Source organism: Suricata suricatta, chromosome X, assembly GCF_006229205.1.
Source record: "Suricata suricatta isolate VVHF042 chromosome X, meerkat_22Aug2017_6uvM2_HiC, whole genome shotgun sequence".
Classification (NCBI taxonomy): Eukaryota; Metazoa; Chordata; class Mammalia; order Carnivora; family Herpestidae; genus Suricata; species Suricata suricatta.
The window spans coordinates 102066076-102092904 of NC_043717.1; the positions used below are offsets into that span (position 1 = coordinate 102066076).

Here is a 26829-nt window from a genome sequence, read left to right on the forward strand (position 1 = left end):
TCAGGCCAGTTTCAGGAACTCGTACAGTGTGTTTGGTTCCACAGCTGCCACAAAGAGTCCACAGTTTGGTCCCTGTTGACAATCTGGGGTGGGGTGGCCTTGGGGCTGATCTGCCAGGCTCACATCACATCCTGCAGGGCGCTGTCCTGGGAGATGTCCGCTAGCTGGTACAGGAAGGCTTCCCATCCAGCGTGAGTCACCTTGCTCTGCTGGGACTTGATTTTGGGGGAGCGGCTGACCGAGGGGCTGTAGACGGGCAGGCTGCTCGTGCTGGCGGTGGACCGATGAGCCGAAGGGTGACCAGAAGTCTGTAGGGCAGCCCCAAAGCCTGGAGATGCCTCCCCCCTACCCCTGCCAAGCTGAGGAGCAATTTCCTTCCTGCTCAGCTGGAGTCACGGCTCTGGGGACCCATGGGTGCCTGGGCAGGCCAAGCCTCTCCTTTTTTATAAAAGATTTTTTAAAGTTTATTACTTATTTTGAGAGAGAGGGAGAGGATGAGCAGGGGACAGGCAGAGAGAGAGAGCAGAGAAGGAGGGAGAGAGAGAATCCCAGGGAGGCTCCCCACTGTCAGCACAGGGCCCCATTCGGGGCTTGACCCCATGAACCTGAGATCAGGACCTGAGCCCAAACCAAGAGTCGGATGCTCAACCTCAGCCGACTGAGCCATCTAGGTGCCCTTACCCTCCCCTTCTTTAAGCCTCCAATGAGATTTCTTTTTCCCAGCCTCATCCAGTTAGGCATGGCCAGGAGACGCACTTGTCTCCCGAGTGATGCAGTGTAAGTGATGGACGAACCGTCCACATCTGGCCCATCTAAACTTCCTCTGTGCTCTTTCTGCCTCAGGCTGATTTGTGTTGTCTGATGACCCTGTAAATTCTTATACCAATAACACAGCTTTTTTTTTTTTACAATATTTTGAATACCATAAAACTATACAGTGTTCCTTATATATCTCACAGAGTGCCACTTTATTACTCTTCTATAAATATCATGGGGGGGGTTTCAAATAGATTTTCGAATCAGTTCATCAAATTAAAAGAAATACAAAGGGGGCACAAGGGGGACTCAGTCGGTTCAGTGTCCCCCTTCGGTTCAGGTCACAATCTCGGGGTTTGGGAGTTTGCACCCGGCATTGCTCTCTGCTGTCATGGTGGAGCCAGCTTTGCATCCTCTGTGCCTCTCTCTTTTTCTGCCCCTCCCCCCTTCTCCCTCTCTCACTCTCGAAAATAAATAAGCATAAAAAAATAAAAGGAACAAGAAGGATTTTCAGCTAGGTTGTTATTAAACCAATGAATTAAATTGGTGATAATTAATATTTCCTTTATCCATTTCCCCAGTGTAATAAGCAGTTTATATCTACCTATATGCTTCTTTTAGAGAAATAAACATCTGCTTTTATTAAGTTCATTCTAATGTTTTTGTAATTACTCTGAATAAGATTATTTTCACATACCTTATGTTCTAAAAGATTACCCACATAGAATTGCCAATCTCTCCTATATATAATATTATATAATTACATGTGTAGCAGATGCTGTTACCTGTCCATCACAAGCCACTTTTCTTTTCTTCAAGCCCACAGTCAGATTATATTTTCCCAGTCAAGCATGACCACAGGACTGAACTGCATCCAAAGGAATAGGAAGGATGTACATATGTATGTGTATATATGTGTATGTGTGTGCCTATATTTATAGATGTGTTATATAATCTGTATCTCTATATTATCTCTAATATATACACATATCCTAAATATATATAAATATGTAGATATATCTCCATTATATGACATGACCACTTTATTGAGCTTTCATCATTTCTGTTAATTAAAAAAAGTTTAATGTTTATGTATTTTTGAGAGACAGAGAAAGAGAGAGAGACAGAGCATGAGCAGGGGAGGGGCAGAGAGAGAGGGAGACAGAATCTGAAGCAGGCTCCAGGCTCTAAGCTGTCAGCACAGAGCCTGATGCGAGGCTCGAACCCACGAACCGTGAGGTCATAACCTGAGCTGAAGTCAGATGTTTAAATGACTGAGCCACCCAGATGCCCCTTTGTTAATTTTTATAGCATCATAATTTTTAATTGGTTATCTTAGCTTCACTAATTACATGATCTCTCAGTGATTTATCTCTTCCTATACTTCCATGTTCCATCTTTCTTCAATGACTATGGAATAGTACTAAGTATTAGAACTTAAGGGAGGGGTGCCTAGGTGGCTCAGTTGGTTAAGTGTCCAACTTCAGCTCAGGTCCTGATCTCATGGTTCATGGGTTTGAGCCCAACATTGGGCTCTGTGCTGACAGCTCAGAGCCTGGAGCCTGCTTCAGATTCTGTGTGTCTCTCTTATTCTCTGCCCCTCCCTCACTTGCATTTGAGCTCTCTCTCTCCCTTTCAAAGTTAAATAAATAAACATTAAAAATAAAGAACTGATAGGAGATATTGTTATATTGCTCCTGATGTTAATGTAATCTCCTCTATGGTTTCAGTATGATGCTGGCTTTTTAAGAATCACATATTTTTAATCTTATTAATAATTTATATTTTCTAGTTTTCTATTTAGGATTCTACTTCAAGAGTGGTCTTTAGTTTTTTGTGCTTATGTTAAAGAGATTTGGTATCAAGGTTGTATTATAATTTGAAAACAAATTGAAAACATTTATGTACTTTTCTATGCCAAGCATTTTATAGAGTAAAGCACAAATGGATCACTCATAAAACTGTTTATTCTAGAACTTTTTGGTTTCAGCAGTTTTTTTTTACATCCTAAACTTTCTTGCATAGTTATTGATGTATCAGTATTTTCTATCTTTTGAGAATTTTTACTTATTTATATCTTCTGAGGAAATTATCCACTTCAGCTAGATTTTATAATTTGTAAGCATATGAATGAACACAGCATTTTCTCCCTCCCCCCCCTAATTTCATTGCTGTGGTAATGCCATAAAAAATAATTTCTACATATTGCAGGTCTTCTTTCTTCATCATTGTATTTGGCAGAAATTTTGCTTACTTTGCTGCCCTCCATCTCAAATTGTCTTGATTATTCATTCATAAAATTTTAATTCTTTCTGTTTCTGAATATTTTATTTACTTCCTCAAAAGTTTTGAGGAAACAATTTGGGGAGGATTAGTTTTTTTCCTCCCCCTCTCCAGCTTATAAACAATTGGGAAACATTACATGAATGAAATTATGGATGGAGTCACAATATAGCAACTCAAATGCAGATACGGGTGTATTCCACAATGGATCAGAGTCTCCTATCCTTTTCCTGATATAAACTTACACCACCAGTTACATGCATGCACCAAAAACGGAGAGGGGCTGTAGCCTTGCACTATCACATTATCACATGGTATACAGGAAGCAAAATTCATACTTTAAAAAAATTATCTTTGTTTTGAGAGAGAGAGAGAGAGAGAAAACAAACAAGGGAGGGGCAGAGAGAGAAGGAGACAGAGGATCCGAAGTGGGCTCTGTGCTGACAGCAGACAGCTGGATGTGGGGGTTAAACTCATGAAACGTGAGACCATGACCTGAGCCAAAGACAGTTGCTTAACCAACTGAGTCATTCAAGCACCCCTACGTACATACTTTTTATCAGTGATTACAGTTAAGAGAGTAGGATGGACAGACATACCCGTGATACTCGACTTTTCCCCAGTGACTCTATCACTGCTTAACATGGCCCCACTGGGTATTTGGACCTCCTTGTTTTTATCAGACACATATCTTTTCCTCTCCTGGGGAGGTCGGTGCTATGGGCTTTAGAATGGGGCCAGAAAGGTCAACTCCAATACTGCCATCATCCTGGGAAGTGCTAGGCGCTCTGGAATTGGGAGTATATGTGTGGTGTCAACCGCTGACAGGTTAGAGCCGAGGGTCGCCTGGTCAGTCCTTTCAGTGGGAAGGAGCTTTATTCCCCAAGTCACATTCACTCCCTGAGGGCAACCCAAACCCAAAGTTGGATAGATGTAAGGGTATCAAGGTGTTCGGCTCCTTTGCCTCAATTTGAGACAAATACGAAGGGCCATCCCAGATCCAGACAACCCCGTGGCCTTCACTATGGCAGAGACATTTGTTACCGCAGCTAAAGTTCAACTTCATCTGCCTCATCCTTCCTTACTGTTTTATAGGTTGCTAAGAGTACGTACTGATAAACTTCTTTATGCAAATCTCTGTCAGAGAGTCTGTTTCATGGGGAACTCAACCGAAGCCAAATGTGTGCTGGAAATATCCAGGGGCTTTTTAATAATACTAGACCCCGACCCCAGAGATTTGAATTTAATTGCTCTACGATAAAGTTTAGGCATTTTAAACACTCCCCAGATCATTCTAATGTGCAGCTAGGGATGCAAACCACTGTCTTAACCCATTGAGTTTAGTAATGAAGCATATGGCATGGCCATTCCCCTTGAGAGAGTAAACTAGTCATATATCAGGGCAGTAGTGTTCCAACCCTGATGAGGTAGCTTGCCCATGCATCTCCAGTATCAAGTACTTCTATTTTATGTGTCTTCCTGGAACCAGCGATGAAGACAGTTCAAATTTTTGTCCTCAGAAGACTATAAAGTGGGTCAGAATAAGACATTAATAAAATTAACTTCAAGACTGAATTGTACCCTAGGCAGAATATTTTATCTTTATTCTATTTTCCATTTCAAATTATGCCTATCTGCATTGTTTAACAGAACTCACCAGAGATTATGCAATTAGCCCAAATAATTATGACATGAAGGATGCCCCAAATTTGAATATGCTGACCCCCCCAATTATTTCTTTTCCAGAGAGAAATTAAAGAAAAATGAAATCTCCTCAAATTAAAAGTTCAAAGAAATTAAACTTAAAAATGTTTGCACTCCCCAATTTCTTATTCCTCTAGATCACAGTCAGACGGCTCTAGTGCAAGGGCACGTGTAGAGGTGGGCTTCCTCCTCAGCATCCATAACGAATTTCCTCTGGAAATGTGAGAGTGCTTTAACACCACCTCAAAACTTTGAATACTGAAACTTCCTATCTCTCATGAGTTTTCCTTTTCCAAAGCATTTCAGTACAAGGCCCATGTCAGAAGCATTTAGGAATCAGGAATATAAATCCAGCCACACACAAGTTCCCCCAAGCAACATTATGTTCCTAGAACCCGGTATTTCATATGTTGCTAGTGCCCACTTTTGTTACCAGCCAGAAGAAAGCAGACACCGCTGATGTAAAAGAAGTAGACATAAGAAGCATAAGAGATGATGGAGCGCCTGGGTGGCTCAGCCGGTTAACCCTCCAACTTCGGCTCAGGTCATGATCTCACAGTTCATGGGTGCTGGGCTCTGTGCTGACAGCTGGGAGCCTGGAGCCTGCTTCGGATTCTGTGCCTCCCTCTCTCTCTGCCTCTCCCCTGCATGCACTCTGTCTCTCTCTCTCAGAAATAAATAAACATTAAAAAAATAAAAAAGAAGCATAAGAGGTGAAAACGATAATGTAATTATTATTTTATTGTTTGTGCTTTGTTATTTGATTACTGTTTGATTACTGCGTATTTTCTCATAAGTTAATTAACTTATTATTATGTGACTCTCTGTCGACGACTTGACGTGCATAATTTACCCATACAGGGTACGAAAGTGCCTTAGGGCAATGAAAAAACCATAACAACCTTGTAAACTGGTTACTGGTTGATTTATAAAACTGTACTGGTTTCCAATATGAAATTAACCTGCTGTAAGAATTCTCTGCCTAAAAACTGTATGGTGATATTGACTAGCCCAGAAGCCTTGTTAAGCATATATTGTAAAGGAAGTCGAGCACAAAAATGCTAAAATGAAACTGCATACAATGTTCCTAAAAAACTGAAAACTTCCAAATACAAGTAGGCCTTAAATGCATACAGTCAAGGCTTACTATTGGAAGTTATTCACTAGCACTGAAGAGGTAGGTCATCAATTCACTCTACTTCTTTGTATCTAGTTAAGTTTCTCCTCTGCTTTGCACAACCTCAACCTACCCTCATATTATTTTAATCTGATTGTCCTGGGTGTCTTCCCCACTCTTTTTTTTTAACTTTATTTATTTACTTTGCGAGGGGGAGGGAGAGGGAGAATCCCAAGCAGGCTCCACGCCAATAGCGCAGGGCTCCATTTCACCAACGGTGAGATCATGACCTGAGCTGAAATCAAGAGTTGGATGTGTAACCGACGGAGCCACCCAGATGCCTCTTCCTCACACATTCTTAACTGAGGCTCTCCTGAGCTCAATCTGCACATACGAGAAACATTAGAAACCTAACCCCAAGTAGCAGGCACAATTTGAAATGTGTTTCCCCATTACGTGCCATCATCTAATAAAATACCCAGAGGGAAACACTTGACAATTCTAGATACACCTAGAAGTAACTTGTACTTATACTTACCTAGCTAATCTGGCTTCTATTTCTCCCTTATTTTCTGACAGTCCAGTTCTGCATGAGTTTTGGAAACCCTGAACACCTTTTCCTCGAGGGACAGATTCTTGACTCCTGCGTGGTAGCTGCTAACAATATCTGATGGGATTGCCACAGTTATGCCTAATAGTTTGAAATTCCTTGGATAGTACCCACCTCAGAGGAACCACACTCAAACAAACAAGGTCCCTTCTGGCTATCCCAACAGTGAGATTTCACAGCCTCAATCCAGATTTTGAGTTTAGTTGCTGCTACTATAGAACATCTCTGCCTGCCCCCCAACACACACACACACACACCAGTCTATCTCCATTTATATGCAGAAATGCTTTTGCTTTGTCAGTGGCAGAAGAGGGAGAAAGTTTTGGTAAGAGATTTATGTGAGGGGGTATAGCCACTATGGCTTTATATCAGTGTTTTTAGTGACTAAACTATTCCATTATATGGTTGTATTATAATTTATTTGATCATTCTTCTATTAACGGGCATTTACTTTGTTTTCAGGGTTTCTGTTTTTATGAACAATACTAAAATGAACACCCTATTACTTATGCCCTTATATACTAGTGGGATTGCTGAGGAAAAGGACACATATAAATATCAGTGTAACTATAAATAAAAGCAAATATAAATGCAACTGTAAATATAAATCACCAGATTGCTTTCTAAATTATTTGTAATGTTTCACATGTCTACTATCAATGGGTAATCTTTCTAATATTATCCACTGAATGGGTACAAAATGGCATTTAATTATTACTTTAATTTAGATTTCCTAACCACCATTAATATTTGATCATCTTTTCATGTATCTCTTAGTCATTGGATTTGCTCTTTTGTAAAGTGTCTATTAATCATCTTTTGCCCATTTTCCTTTTGTATTATTTTTTCCATACCACTTTGTGGTAGCTCTCTCTATACTGTAGCATTTTACTTGTTCCTGTTTCTATCATTTCTCTATCAATTTTTAAATATTTTTCTAATGTTTTATTTATTTTTGAGAGAGAGAGAGAGAACAGAGGAGGGTCAGAAAGAGAGAGAGATAAGAATCTGAGGCAGTCTCCAAGCTCTGAGCTATCTGTCAGCACAGAGCCTGACACGGGGCTCGAACTCATGAACTGTGAGATTATGACCTAAGCCAAAGCTGGATGCTCAACCAGCTGAGCCACCCAGGTGCCCCATCATTTGTCTATGAATTTTGTTTGTGGTGTTCTTGCAATCAAAATTTCTAATTGTGCTGTCAAATACATTTATCTTTTGTTTTGTATCCTTTGGATTTTTGATCTTAGTTTAAAAGCTTCCATGAATCCCAAGTTGCACATTTAATTTCATTTATCTTCATATAAGATTTTTATGGACTGATTACATGTGTAACTGGAATTTATTTGGGGGTATAAGATAAAGACCCAGTACCAACATCTTCCAGACAGAGTGCCAACTCTACCAGGACTGTTAAACAATTCTTTTCTGACAGAATCAAACTACCTACAACTGTCGTATATTAAAATCTCATAGATACTAATATATATCTCTGTACTCTTAGTATGTTCTGGTGATAGGTTTTTCTGTTTCTTTACCAAAATCTATTTATTTCATTATAGAGACTCTATATCATGTTCTTACGTGTATTAAGGAAATCATTTTCACTTCTCTCTTTATTTTTATTGGATATTTTAGAGCATATAAAATTATATAAGTTTAAGATCATTTCATAAATTTCCTAAAATAAATCTGCTGGGATCTAATAATAATTGCATTAAATTTACATATTAATTTCAGAAATTAACATTTAATGGTTTTAAATTTTCTAGAAGGAGACAGTGATATAAATGTTGTCCACAGTTTATTATAGTTAAGAAGAATGAAGTAGATCTCTATATATTTATCTATCTATATATCATCTATCTATACATTAAAATATTTTTTAAAATGCACAAAGTAATATGTCATGCATAACAGTTTTGGCCATTTAAAAAATATAAAATAATACTCTATTATCTAAAAAAATTTTTTTAAGTTTATTCATTTTGGAGAGAAAAGGACAGAGTGTGAGCGAGGAAGACACAGAATCAGAAGCAGGCTCCAGGCTCTGGGCTGTCAGCACAGAGCCTGACTTAGGGCTGAACCCATGAACCTTGAGATCATGACCTGAGCTGAAGTCGGACACTTAACCGACTGAGCCACCTAGATGCCCCAATACTCTGTATTATTTATAAACACTTTACATATGTGGTAAAAATATTTGTAAAAAATAAATAGAACAGATGCATATCAAGTCAAAAATGAGCTCACCTCTGCAGAGGGAGAGAAGTAGGAATGTGAGAGGAATTTTAATTATACGAAATTTATATATTAGTGTAACAAATATTTGAAGTGGATAGCAAAGCATTAACATCTGTGCAAAATAGATGGTGGATACACAGGTTATATTCATTTCTGCAATTTTCTGCAAGTTTGAAATACCTCATAATTTACTCATTACTTTTTAAGTGTATTTTTGAAGTTCAGAAATCTTACTGGTCTATGGTTAAACGTTTGTTTTTCTTTCACACCTAGGGCTCTTACTGTATTCTTTTGAGCTGAAAACTCAAGTTTTTTGTTTTTTTTTTTTTTTACTGTTTATTTTTGAGAGAGATAGACAGAGAGACAGAATATGAGCAGGGGAGCGTCAGAGAGAGAGGGAGACACAGAATCCGAAGCAGGCTCCAGGCTCCAAGCTGTCAGTGCAGAGCCCAATGCGGGGCTAGAAGCCATGGACCTGCGAGATCATGACCTCAACCAACTGAGCCACGCAGGCGCCTCTTAAAACTCGAGTTTTATTCAGATACCTTCCTTCTATGGTTCTTCCTCCAGTAGTTCTTCCTTCTCTCTATCACGTCTCTTATCTATTAAAGTATCTGGCTCTGTCTAATATTTATGTTACCTTTTCTTTACTCATTATTTCTGTATGGACAGTTTTATACTTAAAATTTTTTTTCAGTTTATTTGTTTTGAGAGAGAGAAGCAGTGGGGGATGGGCAGAGAATGGGGGGGACAGAGGATCTGAAGCAGGCTCTGTGCTGACAGCAGAGAGCCCCATGCAGGGCTCAAACTCACGAACCGTGAGATCACAACCTCAGATGAAGTTTAACACGTAACTGACTGAGCCACCAGTTGCCCCAACATTTTTATACTTTTGCTCTCTACTGTAAAATACCTCTTTCAGTCAATCTTCTAGATTAACTATATTCATTCTTTTAACCTGATTCTAACTGAATTTTGCATTTCAGCAAGCATTTATCCACAAAGTCTTTATTTATACTTTTCTGGTGTCTTCAATTCTAATCTAGAATTTGCCTTGGTGTGTTTCATTTTTTCTCCACTAAATGTGTTTCGGTTCTATACTGAATGTTCAGCGAGATTTCCCCTACTCCAAGCTGCTAATTTCCCCTTAAACGTGAAGCAATTATACTACCTGCTTATTTGCGGGCCTAACAATTCTCCCTACATATTACTCAACTAGAATGAGTTTCTTCAGCATCTCTTAAGTGTCCATCTACCAGAGTTTCATAGGCAATGCTGGTCAGTAGCTAGTGAGGCACAAATCCTCCCAGAGAAAGGAGTCCTCACAAGCAAAATATTCCTCATTTGTGGTCCATCCCGTCACTACAATAAGTAGTGAAATAGAACCTGCCTTCCAGTGGATCATATATATAATATCCGAGCAAGAATCTCAGCAGGCAGACCAGACTTTGTTGACCTGCTTTAGTACATCTAAAAAGACAGCATTTAGGGGTACCTGGGTGGTTCAGTCCATTAATTGTCCAACTTTGGTTCATGTTATGATCTCACAGTTCCTGAGTCTGACCTCCGCATTGGGTTCTCTGCTGTCAGTGCAGAGCCTGCTTCAGATCCTCTGTACCCCTCTCTCTCTCTGCACTTCCTCTGCACTCTATCTTTTTCAAAAATAAACACTAAAAGAGGAGCATGTGACATACAGATACTTAGAGTGCCCTAAGCAATAAATATAAATTATTGCTAACAAGTAACAACTCAAGAGGTAATTTGTGGGAATCTGAGCACAAGCAGAGCTCCTCCAGGGACCAGGTCAAAAATCTATCACAGTCTCTTAAATAAATGGTGTTGAGAAAATGGAACAGCTAGCTATATTCAAAAGAATGAAACTGGACCGCTTTCTTACACCATACACAAAAATAAATTCAAAATGGGTTAAAGACCTAAATGTATGACCTGAAGCCATAAAAATCCTAGAAAAAAAGACAGGCAGTAATTTCTCTGACATTGGCCATAGCAACACTTCTCTAGATCTATCTCCTGAGGCAAGTAAAACAAAAGCAAAAATAAACTATTGGGACAACATCAAAATAAAAAGCTTCTGGGGTGCCTGGTTGCTCAGTCAGTTACGCATCTGACTCTTGATTTCAGCTCACGTCATCTCAGTATTCGTGAGACAGAGCCCTGTGCTGTTAGCGCAGAGCCTGCTTGGGATTCTCTCTCTCTCTCTCTCTCTCTCTCTCTCTCTCTCTCTCTCTCTCTCTGTGCCTCCCCTGTTCTCTCTCTCAAAATAAACATTTTTATAAAATTTAAAAAATAATAAAAAGTTTTTGCACAGTGAAGGAAACAATCAACAAAACTAAAAGGTAACCTACTGAATAGAAGATACTTGCAAATGACACATCTGATAAAGAGTTAGTATCCAAAACATATAAAGAACTGATACAACTCAACACCCTCAAACCAAACATTCCAATGAAAAAATGGACAGAAAACATGAACAGAAATATCTCCAAAGAAGATATCCAGATGGCCAATAAGACATAAGAAAAGATGTTCAATGTCACTCATCATCAGAGAAATACAAATCAAAACTACAATGAGATATCATATCACCTCTCACATGTCAGAATGGCTAAAATCAACAACACAAGCAAAAGCAGGTGTTGGTGAGGCAGTAGAGAAAGGGGAATCCTCTTGCACTGTTAGTGGGAATGCAAACTGGTGCAGCCATTCTGGAAAAGAGTATGGAGGTTCCTCAAAAAGTTAAAAACAGAGCTACCCTACGATCCAGCAATTGTACTACTAGGTATTAACCCAAACAATATAAAAAGACTAATTCAAAGGGGTATATGCACCCTGATGTTTATGGAAGTATTATTTGCAATAGCTAAATTATAGCCTGTGTCTATCAACTGATTAATGGATAAAGAAGAGGTGCTAGAAAAATACAGTGGAATATTACTCCGCCATCAAAAAGAATGAAATCTTGCCCTTTGCAGTGACATAAATGGAACTAGAGAGTATAATGCTAAGTGAAATAAGTCAGAAAAAGAGAAATAGCATAGGATTTCACTCATATGTGGAATTTAAGAAATAAAACAAGTAAGAAAAGGGGACAAAAAAGAAAGAGAGAGGGAGAGGCAAACTAAGAAACAGACTCTAATCATAGAGGACAAAATGATGGTTACTAGAGAGGAGGTGGGAGAGGGTGAGTGGAATAGGTGATAGGGATTAAGGAGTGTACTTGTTGTGATGAGCAGTGGATGATGTATGGAAGTCTTGAATCACTATATTGTACATCTGAAACTAATGTAACAGTGTATGTTAACTATACTGGATAAAACAAAACATATTAATAAAAAATAATATATCTCAGAGTTGATCTCCCTTCACAGGGTACCCAGCATAGAACCCAGCAATACACGGGCACCTTGTAGATTTCATTAAATGGGAGTCTCCTCATATGACAATGCTTGATACGAACATAGACATGACCATGGAAGGTACTGTCATCAGCAAATTTCTCCAGGAGGCTTTTCTAGCAGTGGATGTAAGCAAGTAGGAAACAGAACAAGAAAGCAAAATCAAGGTGGATTCTATGTAGTGAATAGAGCTGCCACACAGTCAGACTTCGTTGTGATTACCCTTCTTTGAGAACTTGCAGAAATAACTGAGGTACATTTTGGGCAAGAGGACCAACAATGTTGTCTGTATATAGGCAACAGATATTTGGGTAGCTTGGTCATAATAATAACCAACACTTATCAAGTGATTCCTATGTGCCAAGAAATGTGCCAAATGACTTTTTCTACTTGTCTTAATTTATTTTATACTCTCACTTACTCTGTGAGTTTCTTACTACTGTTACACCCTATTTTACAGGTGAAGAAACTGTGACTAAAGAGGTTAAATGACTAGTCTAACATCACAAATCTTTAAAATCTGTGTACTTTTACTCTCCACGTTCTATATTATTATATATATTAGAATTGGCAACTTCACACAGGGTAAATTAATAGGCACTGAAAAGAGATTTAAATGACACAGAAATATCCCCTAAAAGAGACAAGGCAGTTAAATAGGGGTTAAGTTGTCAACAAGTTGATCAAAGGCCATTACAAGGAAACCAATCACAGACCTCCCCTAGGATCAGATTTGAGTGACATCCATTAAAGATACTGTGAATATTGAAGACACATCCATGGGAAGACTTACCAATGGCTTTTTTTGGCTCAAGATGGTAAACCGACCATGAGTTTAATCCATGTTCAACAGGCAAAAACTGAATATATGCCTCAGATTTCACTGCAAATAAACTGATGAATGCTCACAGGAAGTGCTGAATGACTGGACTGAAGCAAAGGTAAAATGGACAAAATTTGTGAAACAATAGGTTTCCAAAAATTTTTCATTGTGGGGACAAAAAGATACAACTTCACAGGAAATGAAACTAGCCTCTTGATAACTAACTTTGTAGGAAAGTTCCTAAGGAAAATTCAGAAATATTACTTTGAATGAGCTAAGCTACCCAAGTTCTAGGATTCAGATCCTTGAATGGGTCTAAATCCTCTGAACTGTCCGAGTGAAATAACCAATTGCGCTCTGTGCTTATATGAAGTTCTTTACATATATGAAGAAATATTACGGATCTCAACACAGCCACCTACCTTATTAACTGTAATGTCCATCAAGCAGAACGAATGGGAATCAATTCATAAACTCTCTTTTAGAATTCACAAAATGGGTTATGGAAAGTAGACCCAGACATTTTTCTTCATGATTAGAGAGACAAGTAGTATGTTTCAGAAAAGTAACTTTTCACCAGAAAGAGACACAAAGGAAAATGGATACCTAACCTCAACTGTTCTTCCTTATAAGCGTTAGTATTTAATAAGTGGTATCTTAAAGAGTTGTGCACAAAATACTATTAATATATGTTAGGCTGTTTTGTGAGCAATTTTGAAGTCTTCTGTAGTCATACAATGACTACAGCTATAGACATAGGAATCTAATATAGATTTCTTGTGTCTGGTTAATTACTAAATACACTGAACTATAATCCATCCATGTATTCATCCCCTCAACCACTATTCATTGATCTCCTACTATGAAATGGGGATAAAACAATAAACAAAACAGACAAAAATCTTTCTTTCTTACTAACCAACACTGCAAGAATTGTGTTTGAAGAAAATAATTTCCTTTTTCCTTATTTAGTGGTATTTCCATAGTGGCTTCCTGAGAAAAATGTTGTTATAAATACAGAGAAAATTTCACTAGTCTTAACTAGGGGATAGAAAAGTTTCTCTACAAATGTATAGATAGTAAGTATTCTCAGCACAAATACACGACTCTGCCCTTGTAGCATCAAAGCTGTCATAGATAATATGTAAATGGACGAATGACTGTGTTCCAATATAACTGTGTTTTACAAAATCAGATAGTAGGCTGGATTTGGCCCATGGGCTCTAGTTTTTTGACTCCTGGTATCATTCTCAGGTTAATAGAAGAAACATTTTATTAGAAATGGATTTTCAGATGAAGTGAGTTAACTTTACAGTGAAATTGTATATACATACATAGATGGCCTTAATAAACTAAGGTACAAGATTCTCTGAACTTGCGACCTATGCATTTATGAATCACAAATTGATTCAATTAATGACAAATTACTTATGGCAGAAAGCTGTTGAATTGTGCTGCCAGGAAAACCCAGGGAAAGTCTGTCTTTAGACCAAGCTCATAGTGGAAGACATTTTTCACACCAAAAAGATATAAAAATTCCTTCCGATTCCAAAAATTCAAAAATCTCTGGTCACACAGAGAGCAGTGGAGCCACCAAGAAAGTACAAATATGGTTACATAATATTCTAATTTGAAATACAGAGGTGCAGCAGCATACCTCTAGAGATGGAACTAAGCCTTTTACACAATTGATAAAAACTCAAATTCTATGAATTCCATTCCTAGCCAGTACATAAGCAGAAACACAGACTTCACAATAATATCCCTGGAAACCCTTATTACTGAGTATGAGTGGGACAGGAGCAATGGGACACACAGACTAGGTAGGGCCCATATGAAACCCTAACCCTTCCCTTAGTCACACTGATAAAGATAATCAGCAATTCCTTCCTAAAGAAGAACCATGGAATGAGAATTCCAGCCTCCCTCCACGTCTTGTTTCTTATTCCAGAACACAGCATTAGCCATTCTCAACTGATACTTTTGTAATCTTCATGGAACTCCTGAGTCAAAAACCCTCTGTGAGTGCAATTAAATATTGATACTTGAATTTTTCAGATCCTGCCTGATTATTGGAGTTAAGACTCTGTTGCCCACAGAAGCCAACTCTGATAGGTTTCTACTAATCCATGATGGGGCAACGTGATTATCAAGAAACAATAATAAGTGCACTGAACTGATAAATACCAAATACATAAACATCTTCGACTTCATAATACTAAATAATAACTCTTTGGACACCGTTGGAGACTATAGAAAACTCATTACTATGTAAATTGATAGAGGGGAAGAATTAAACATTTACATTACCTTTCTTATGCAGCCTTAGGGTATCCAAATAGTTGAAAAAAACACATTTCTTTTTTATAATAGTATTCTGGCTAATAAAGGCAGAATGAAGGATGGCATTAGGAAAAACACTTTTGCAACCCTGAATATTGTAATGGAGCAAAGCCATTATCATCATTGTTAAAACCATCCGATAAAATATTGATGAGAACTTTATGTTGGAGACATCAGGTTGATACACCTGAAGGCACTGATGAATCTTGATATCAGTAAAAATGAGACACCCAGATATTAATGGTCTCATGATTTCTTGCAAAAAAGAAATCTTGCAAGATTTCTTGCAATTAAGAACATATACAAAACCACATATGAGGTACTCATATAAAATACAGCTTAACCTGAATCTAATCATGCTTCCAGACCTAACTCATAGTTTGCAGAAAATACAAGATAAACATACCACAAAATATCAGCAAAACCCAGGATCAGAACTATTCTACGGGACAAAGGACCTATTTTCTCTAATAAATTCATTGCATGATAAAGAGGAATTTGGGGACTATTTCAGAATAAATGAGACAAATCAATCAAATGAAAACCAGCTGTAAAGAGATATTTTGAGATAAACATGGCTACACATGAACTGAGTATTACATGATTTTAACTATTATTCATTTTGTTAGATGTGATAGTGACCTAATGGGTATGCTATAAAGTGTCCTTAGAAGTTAGCAATGCATACAGAAGTATTTACAAGTTAAATGATGCGATGTTTGGAATTTAATCTAAAACACTCCCCAAAATGTGGGGGGACTAGGTGATACAAGGTAAAATGTTGGTAATTGTTGATACTGGTTAATGGATACGTGGGAGTTCATTATAGTAATATTATTTATTCTAATTTTATGTAGGTTTGACAATTTGAGGGGATAAAGAGTTAAAAGAAACTGGTACCCAGACTGGCAAAATCAAGTAACTTACACTCAATATAGAAAGTTAACAAAATGAGACTTGTTTTGAATTGGATCAGTTTATATAATCAAGGATGCTATTTTTTATTTGAAATCACCCAGTATTTTGGCTCAATTTTCTAGTCATTCATTACTAACTAGTCAATAAGCTTGACTTATATTTCATAAAGTCATTTCCTGCTTTCCCGTTATAAAGAAAAAGATCTGTGTTTCATTCTGTGTGTGGACATTCATGTTAATCAAATTACCAATATCTGTTCAAATCTCAAAAACTAAACAGCATATAAATACAAAGAGCTGTTGATTATTAAGGAGTCAGAGACAGGTCAATGCACTGAGAATGTGCTTGTGCAGACCAAGAGTCAATCATGCTTTCATTACCAAAACCTAAATATGTAAGAAATGTTAATGGCGTTTTTAAACAGGGGCAGAGCAGAGACAAAGTAGTGGTAATAAAGAGCCCAATATGAACACATTTCAAAAGATGATGACAAAAGACACCAAATTCCAGGAGGAATATTTCTTCATAGACGAGCATGTCCTTATAGGGAAACAAAGAGGTACATTTTAATTTTCTTCTTTGATTTCCTTTATATTTTAAAATTTCTTCAGCAAAGATATATCATTTACAAAATCAAAGTTAACTTTATGAAAATAAATGCAGAAATGTGTGGGAAGATGTCTGACATTCATCAGATGACATTCTGTGAATGTGAGTTTAGTCTATATACATGAAATACAAAGAAAAGATGATCATGATTGGAAAAAGGTAGGAAAGTGGATGGACCTTGAGGGTGTCATGCTGAGCGAAGTAAGCCAGGCAGAGAAGGACAGAAACCATATGTTTGTACTCATAGGTCTAACAGGAAATCATGAGAGACCTAATGGAGAACCAGGGGGAGCGGAGGAGGGACAGAGAGTTGGGGAGAGAGAGGGATACAAAACTTGAGAGACTATTGAATGCGGAAAATGAACTGAGAGTTGAAGGGGAAGGGGGAGGGGGAAAAAGGGGTGCTGGTGATGGTGGAGGGCACTTGTGGGGAAGAGCACTGGGTGTTGTATGGAAAACAACTTGACAATAAAATATTGGAAAAAAAAACCCCATAAAATTAAAAAAGAAAAAAAAAGAAAAAAAATAAAAATATTAAGGGGGTGTCTGGGTGGCTCAGTCAGTTAAATGTCCAACTTTGGCTCAGGTCAGGATCTCACGGTTCATGAGTTCATGAGTTCAAGCCTGACATTGGGCTCTCTGCTGTCAACATGGAGCCCGCTTTGGATCCTCTGTCTCCCTCTCTTTCTGCCAATCCCCCATGCTCGCGCATTCTCTCTCTCTCCCTCTCTCTCTCAAAAACAAACAAATAAACATTTAAAAGAAATATTAGGGAATAAGATTATGTAGCTACAGACAACCTATTTAGAGGGGAATAGAAAAGTTTTGCTTGTTGAGATTATATTATGGGTCAAGTTACTTGCAAAGACCATTTAGTCAGGAATTTCTGCCTGTTTTTGTTTATTGCTTTATCCCTGGGACTTAGAGAGTGCCCAGCACAAAGTTGGCACTTACATATTGGTTGAAGAGAGGAATAAATGAAGGTATTTTCTCAGTCCCTGCAAATAATCTTTTGAAAAAAGTGATAGAGGGATGATAGAAAAGTAAGTAACTTGCACAAGATCACGCAGGCAATGTAGATCGGAACCAAAAGTATCTGACTCCAAAAATGGTTGTGCCGTCCACACAAATTCATTGCATCTGTGTGTTTTGTAATATTATTTACACATTACTAATAAAACTAAGGAACACCAGTAGGTATCATTTGGAATCAACCTACAATGAATACTATAAAAGTCAGTCTTACACTTGTAGACTGTAGCATGGTACAAGATTATACAGAAACAGAGAAGGCACTAAAGGGAATGGTCAACAAAATATCTAGAAAATAAACCTAGTAACGTGACCCTGTAGGTGTGCTAAATTGTGCAATACCAAGTTTAAGGCTTGCAAAACTTCAGAAAAGGGAAAGAAAATCCCCTAACGTTAAAGGGACAGATATTTACAGTCATAGGGAAGACTATAAAAGGAATTTCAGGAGACGGGAACAAAGTGAGGAAGATCAAAAAAGAACAGTCGGCTCTGCTCTATCATCTTAGTGAATTACATTCCTCCTGTTTCCTCACATCCAAACAAGTGGCTCTATTAGTACAGGAGACACACATTTATCTTTTTTTTCATCTAAAAAATTTTTAATGTGTTTTTTTGTTTTTGAGATAGAGAGCGCAAGCCGGGGAGGGGTAGAGAGAAAAGGAGACACAAAATCTGAAGCAGGCTCCAGGATCTGAGCTGTCAGAGCAGAGCCTCATGCAGGTCTCGAACCTGTAAACCGGGAGATCATGACCTGAACTGAAGTTGGATGCTCAACTGTCTGAGCCATGCAGGCGCCCCAACACACACTTATCTGGTATACCATCCCCCCAATCCCTTGTTTTCTGAAAATTTTCCTTTCTTCCTGCCCCCCTCTCCAATATACAACATTACAGAGACAGCAGCTCTCCTTTCACAATATCACTCTATCTTCTGTTACTCAGATTTCGGTGTCTGAACCAAAAATGAGATCCCCTCCCCCACAAATTTGATAAAGGAGCTATAAATGCTAAGAGGTGTGCAAAGAAGGGCTAGTCTATATCAAGACGGAGGAATCAAGCAGACAAGCAATATAGCAAAGACAAGACAAAGACTATTCCTGGTTCGGTAAGATGCTCCCCTATTCTTATAATAAATCCTTCTCACTTTTCCTAAGCCAGCTATGGCAGAACTTAGGTATCTCCAACAAAATTCCTGTCTAATATAATGAGAACCCTGTAAAGTCAGTTTGGGCTTGGTGTGTGGTAACTCAGTCGTTAAGCAGGTCATGATCTCATGGTTCATGAGTTTGAGTCCCACATTAGGTGAGCTCAAGCCTTGCGTCGGGTAAGCACAAGCCCCAGGTGAGCCCTGTTTCTATCTCCCTCCATCTCTCTCTGCCCATCCTGGGATTCTCTCTCTCTCTCTCTCTCTCTCTCTCTCTCTGCCCCTCACTCACTTGTGCCCCCCCCTTCCGAAAATATATAAAAATAAAGCCACTTTTGGCTTTCACATTCTCAAATTGCACAGGTAATTATGATATTTTTATGGCAGAATATGCACATGAAACAGACTCAGGTATGGTTATAATGCAAGCCCCTTGAAGGCACACATCTTTATTTTGCTCACTGATTAATCTTTAGTGCCTAGAACGGTACCTGCCACACAGTGGGTGCTCAGTGGCTGCTGAATGAAGATAAAGGCTTATAAGAGACCAGAGAGCCATCTATTTCCATATGTCGCTAAAGCCAGATTATAGATAATTAGAAAGTATAAGTGTTATCTAGAGAGATTTAGGGAGCCTGTGATGAACCACTAATATAATGAAAGTTGGGTTTAAGAAAAATATTTGAAAGGATTTCCACTGATTTTGAGATAAATAGAAAAATCCTTGTCAAGTCAATGCTTAAGCCACATAGCTTGCTTGCTTTTTTTTTTTAATATGCCAAGTGCACTCACACAAAGAATTGTATATGCTATCCCCTCTACTTCGAAAAAATACTCCTTCCCCAAATTTCCTAAGTAAACTCGACTATTCCTCTAGATTTTGGCTTGATTTTCACTTGCGGTTGAATATTTTCTTTGTCACCATCAAGGTTAAAATTGTATATTTGTTCATGCAATTTGAGAAAATTAGCATCCACTCGATCTTTCCACTCGACTGTGAGACGCAGAGAATGTGTCTTCCTTTGCTTCACCAGAGAAGCCTCTGCTTCTGGGATAATACCCAGTATATACTAGCTGCTCAATAAAAGTTGTGTAATTAATGAGTGAATGAGTAAACACAATTCTGGCAGTCATACTCAGGATTAATTAGAAAAAGCAAACTGTATGTATTTACCCAAAGAAAATGAAAATACAAACTTAAGAAGATATATGCATTTCTATGTTGACTGAAGCATTATTTACAATAGCCAAGACATGGAAGCAACCCAAGCGTCCAGTGATAGATGAATGGATAAAGAGGATGTGGTGTGTGTATATACACAGACGCTGGAATATCACTCAGCCATAAAAAGGATGAGATCTTTCCACTAACAACAACATGGGTGGACCTAGAGGGTATTTGCTAACTGATGGAAGTTGGGCAAAGAAAGAAAAATACCATATGATTTCACTTTTATGTGGAATCTAAAAAACAAAATGAACAGACAAACAAAAAGCAGAATCAGACCTATAAGTACACAGAACAAATTGATGGTTGCCAGAGGAGGGGGGGCAAAATGGGTGCAGGGAGGGGTGGTACTAACTTCCAATTATGGAATGAATAAGTCAGGAAAATGAAGGGTACAGCATAGGAGATAGAGTCAATGGTACTGGCAAAGCGTTGTGTGGTGACAGATGGTAGCTACGCTTGTGGTGAGCACAGAATAATGTATAGAATTGTTGAATCACTACGTTGTACACCTGAAACTAATGTCACATCATGTATCAACCATACCCAAAACAAGAAAACAAAAAGAAAAGTGAAAGATGAGGGTGTCAGATGAGACACAGTACTTAAAACTGTGGCATAAGGATATTATCTTCTAGACCAGGATGATGGCAATGGAAATGGAGAGAAAGGTAGAACGATGGGGCTACTTTTTATTAGTTTATTTTTTACTATAAAACAGCAAGTATTTATTATAAACACCTCACACAGCTCAGAAGGGGACTGTATGAAGAACAGAAGTCCCCAGCCCTAGTCCCCTGAATCCCGTGTTCTCACCCAGTCATTGCTAACAGTGTTGTTGGCGTCTAGAGCAAACACGTCTGTTTGTATACAAACACATGTTTTCATGGCACACATGAGATTTTATAAGGTATCTTCTTTTGCCTCTACTTATCTGTTTTCCATCCTGCTCCACCCTACTCTTTTCCTAAGCAGACTGAAATGTAAAGATGACATGGTCCCAGGTCTCCTGCCCTCTGGATTTCCAAAGGGTTCAGCTGATGGGAGGCTCCGGCAGAAGAAGAGAGGAAGATGAGTTACCCAGGAACTGTGATCATCTTCGGGCTCCCTCTTTACAGGGGCGCCTTACCTATGCTGGGTCCCTCTGCAGAAGAAACTACTCCTCCAGCTAATGCTATGGCCCACCCACACCTTGGTAATTAACTGCTTTATAAATAAACCCTCTTCACATTATCCTAATTTGGTGGATCATCAGTTTCCTGCTGGGATCTGATACAGGTATCATGCTCTGCATAGTGTAGTGTCCTTGATTTTTCCACTTGCATCATCTTACTGCTTCTGTAAAGTAAATTGTTCATATTTCAACTTCTCTGTAGTTGGGATGCATCTTACAATTAATATTGAATCACAGCTTACCTCTCAGTGTTTTTACTTCCTTAGTGGTATATAAAATAGTGGTGTCTTTTAGAATAGATGAAATACAAAGAGGTACCTTGGATCTCTACGCTTATCTGTACAAAAAGATATGCTACAGAATATGTGATGGGGAAAATTCGTTGTGGGGGCTTCTGGGGGATAAGACAAACAGAACCACATATTCAAGTTCAGATACCTGAGAGAAGAGCAGTGCCACTGACAGAATTAGGGCCCTGAGTGGGGGTAGCTGGTATGCATAGAAGACAATACTGAATTTTCCAAAGTCCTCTGGGTACTTGGAGGTAAAAGCATTAAGGCTGAGATTGGAAAGCATCACTGGGGATCATCATAGACTTCTGAGAAACCAGTGTCCTTGGTGTGTACTTGTCTTAGCTCAGGCTGCCATGACAAAATGCCACAGACTTGAAAAACAGACATTTATTTCTCTCAAAAAACAGACTAAAAGATCTTGGCTGGAAGTCCAAGATCAAGGTGTCAGCATGATTTGGTTCTGGTGAGAGGTGTCTTCCTGTGTTCTGTGTGCTCACATGGCCTTTCCTTGCTACATAGACGGGGGTAGAGGGACAAAGAGACAGGAAGACCAAAAGAAGCATTCTTTTCTTACAGGGTCACCAGTCCTATTAGGATCCCACCTTATGATCTCATCTACACCTAATCACTTCCCAGAGGCCCCATCTCCAAATACCATCACACTGGGGGCTAGTGCTTCAACACATGAATCTGAGGTGATACAATTCAGTCCATAGCATTCTGTCTCTGGTACCCCCAAATTCACATCCTTCTCACATGCCAAATGCGTTCAGTCCATCCCAACAGCCCAAGAACTCGTAACTTGTTCAAGCATCAACTATAAAGTTTAAAGTCTAAAGTCTCACCTAAATATGATCTAAATAAGACATGGATGACATTCGGGATAAAATTCATCCTGAGACAAAATCGCTCTCCAACTGGGAACCTGTGAAACCAGACAGGTTTTGTGCTTCAAAAATACAGTGGTGGGACAGGTACTGAGGAGACATTCCCATTACAAAAAGGGGTATTCAGAAGGAAGAAGAGAGAGACAGTCCCAAGCAAATCCAAAACCTATCAAAGCAAATTCCATTAGATCTTAAGTCTTGAGAATAAAACTTTATGACTTGATGTCTTGCATTCTAGACCTGCTGGAGTAGCAGCATTACCTCCATGGCTCTAAGTAGGGAGTTTTGTCTCCACAGCTCTGCTGGACTGGGATCATCTTGGAAGGCCCAGCTCCCACAGCTCTACCAAGGTTGTCCCAGGTCTTTTGTATGAAAGTATTTGGGGAAAGATGCCCCAAATCATAGCTTTCTGAATTACCAAATAGTATGTAAACCAGACAACACCAGCCAATTTCTAATTCTCACACTATTTCCTATCTTCACACTAGTGAGAAACAAGAATACGTGGATGGTAGAAATTGAGTCAAGGAAACAGATGGAGCAATAGGTACGTATGAAGAGAGTTTGGGATGTATGGTGACCACATTTCCTAGTACTTGAGAGCTGATTTTACATGTTGACATTTGGTATCTTATCAAAATGGTTATAACAAAGTAGTAGAATTAATTGTTGTCATTCAATCCTGGCTGACCACTTTATTCCTTCTTGGCCTAGCTAAAAACTTCTCTCATTCATTCAATTCATTCAATCATTAACTCAACAAGTATACTTTGATCACTTCATGCCAAATAAAAGTTCGAACTTTTTCAATACAATGAGGAACAGGACAGGTGCTAACCTTACCAAGCTTAGACACTGGAGGGGTTTAGAGAGAAGTAAAGAGAAAATTACCATGCAATGTGATTTGTGTGGATTGGAAGTATTCAAGGTGGTATGAGAATGCAGAGGAGCAGAATGAAAGTGTTGCAATGGGAGATGTGAGGGTGGCTCAATCAAGGAAGGAGTGGAGTGTTCTGGGCAGAAAGAATAGTGTGTGCACAGGTTTTGAGCTTACAAAAATAATGTACCATGCTTGAGGAAATTCAAGACATCTGACTCCTAAATCAATCAATTAATGAATAATAACCTTGGTCTGGAACAGTGATTATCAACTGGGAATGATTTTTCCCCCCCTCTGCCCAATCCCTCGGGACATTTGGCAACATCTGGAGACATTTTCAGTTATCACAACATAGTGTAAGTTGCTACAGGCATCTGGCGAACAGTGGCTAGGGATGTTGTTAAACATTCAGCAAAGCACAGGTCTGCCCCCCAACAACAAAGAATTATTGGACCGAAAATAGTGCCAACATTGAAAACACCTGGACTAGATCTCACCATGCCCCATGTTACAAGTGTGAGTAACTACATTATTAATACTAAAATGATTTACTTAATAGCTACCTCCTCTGCTATACAGAGACTCCGTGACATCCAAGGCTATGTTCTGCTCATTGCCATGTACTTAATATCTAGCATATTCTTTAGCACATAGTGGGCATCCATTGATTTGCTTAAAGGGAGATTAATAATTGACCAGGGTCAGGGGTGGGCAAGAAGTAAAAGAACTGCAAGGAGGTGCCAGATCATGTAGGATCATATTTCGGGGGACAGATACAAGGGGCAGTATAGAAGGGGGGAGTCTTTTCCTCAAAGTATTATTAGTCATTTTCCCAGTCTTTGATATGGAAAGTTGACATTTTTCTCAAAGTGTTGCAAAATGCTATGCAAAAGCAATTTTATTTTTAAGAAAAAAAATTTTTTAATGTTTTATTTATTTTTGATACCGAGAGAGACAGACCATGAGAGGGGGAGGGGCAGAGAGAGAAGGAGACCCAGAACCGGAAACAGGCTCCAGGCTGTGAGCTGGCTGTCAGCACAGAGCCTGACGCGGGGCTCAAACCCACAAAAGTGAGATCTGACCTGAGCCGAAGTCGGAGGCTTAACCGACTAAGCCACCCAGTGGCCCACAAAAGCAATTTTAAAACTAGTTCACTACCCCTTGATTGTGAGTACATTATCACCATAACCCTCTTCTTTAACTGCAAAAGCATTTGTTATTTGTGAAGAATTTCTGGAGGTGCCGCTGCTGTTTCATGAAGGAGCCTAGATGTTTTTCGTGCAAAGAACGGGGAGGGACATGACCAGACTGTCATTTTAGAACATTAAGTCTTGCTGTGGTGTTAAAATGGTTTAAAGGAGGAAAGGCTGAACGCAAAGAGAACAATCAACAGTCTGCCTTAATGCAACAAGAAATTATAGAGGCTGAGACAAACACAGAGGCAGTAGGGTTGGAAAGCAGTGCGTATAATTTTAGGTCTGTTTGAAAGGGTTACGAGTAGGTAAAAGAAGAAGTCAAAAATGATCCAAGATTTCTACCCTGGTAAATTAGGTGGATGTGACAGAAAAGGAAATGGAAGAGGAACAGACTTGAAGGTGAAAATGATTTCTGTTTTAAATATGTTGAGATTAGGGCATATGAAAAACCTCTGAGTGGAGACAGCTAGCATCTTGTTGCTGATGTTATGCCCAAGTCCAGGGGCTGATCTGGGCTGCAAATGTGGTTTTGTAACTCGAGTGGACATTGTTAATGTAAGCATTGCCAGAGTGTAAAAGCACCCAGGCGGTAACAAGGAAGAGAATACCGGAGGGATATGGAAGCATGAAAGCAGAGGCACAGATCACCAAAGAAGAGTTTGGAAGAGTCTGCCACGTACAAGGAGAGTATTTAATGACAATCCAGGGAAGGAGAGATTTTTAGAAATAAAAAAGCAGTTAACTTTGTAAGGTAAGGGCGGATAAATGGGTTTTGAATTGAGTGGTCACTAAAGAAACTATCAACAACCTTTTCATGCAAATAATGAGCCAGATAGGAGTGGGTTGGGATGTGAACAGGAAGGGAGGAAGTTCACAAAGATGTTTAAACTTTAAGAAGTTTCACTCTAAAGGTGAGGAAGAAGACAGGGCGAAGGTTGAAAGGAACCAGACATTGAAAAGGGGATGTTTTTTAAAGACGAGAGATAGTTCAGTATGTGTAAATGCTAATAAAAGAAGGGGTGCCTGGGTGGCTCAGTCAGTTAAGCGGGTTCAGCTCAGATCATGATCTTATGGTTCGTGTGATCGAGCCCCGGGTCGGGCTCTGCACTGATGGTGTGGAGCGTGCTTGGGATTCTCTCCCTCCCTCTCTCTCTGGAACTCTCCTGCTCATGCTCTCTCTCAAAATAAATAAACATAAAAAAGAATGACACCAGGAGAGATTCAGCAGAGCTGGACCACTCACCACTCACGGTAGCGAATGTAAATGGGACTCTTCAGATAAGCACTGGCGGCACCATCTGTCTGCCGCTTACTGACTACCTGGGCTTGGACAAATTGCATGACCTCATTTGTCATCTATCAAACTGTGTGGAATAGTGGTGCCTACACGCCCCTGGTGTTCTGCTAAGTTGTAAATTACATAATGAATGCTATTGCACTGTGTCTGGTACACAGTAAGGATGCCATCAGTGGCCGGCAAGAAGACAGATCAGTGGGACATAGAAAAATGGGCGGAGGCCAAAAGAGAAGGTGCAAGGGCCAATGCATTCAGGAAAATCTGTTTCAAAGAAATGCTGGTAGAAATATCCATGAGAATTTTTTCCTATGAGATTGAGAGAATTTCAAAAAAACTATGCTTAGAGTTGACAAGGGTATGGGAAATCAATATAGTTATACATTCTCTTTCTTGGAGCAAAAATTGATATCACATATCTGAATTGATATAAAATATCTGAAGGGCAAACTACTCTAGCCTTTACGTGAGGCCCTACGACCCACAAATTCCACTTCCACGAATTTATCCTAAGGACAAAGTCATCTCTTCACCAGATAATTAAATACATATGTATGAAAAATGCTTTTTATCATAATGTTGTTTATTATAGAGGAATCCTTTAATAGAGGATTGCTTAGGTAAACCACAGTATATCCCTTCCATAGGACCCTGTAGAGGCATCTTAAGTGATGATGAGTCTGTGTGTGAAAGGGTATTTATGATATGTTGAAATGTAAAAAATAAAAGCAGGTTACCAAAGTGTTTGTGTGTATCATGAGACAATTTTCTCTAAAATTAAAAGCACACTTGTGAGTGTATTCATCTATCTTGCAAAAAGTCTGCAAAGACAAAAATGTTACTAGTGGATGGCCCTAGGTGATGAGATTACAAATCATGTCT

At 38.9% G+C, this 26829-nt stretch overlaps 1 pseudogene; it reads right to left on the reverse strand.

Annotated features, from left to right (window-relative positions):
* Window positions 1-26009, reverse strand: LOC115283522 (annotated as a pseudogene).
* Window positions 26010-26829: the final 820 nt, after the last annotated feature.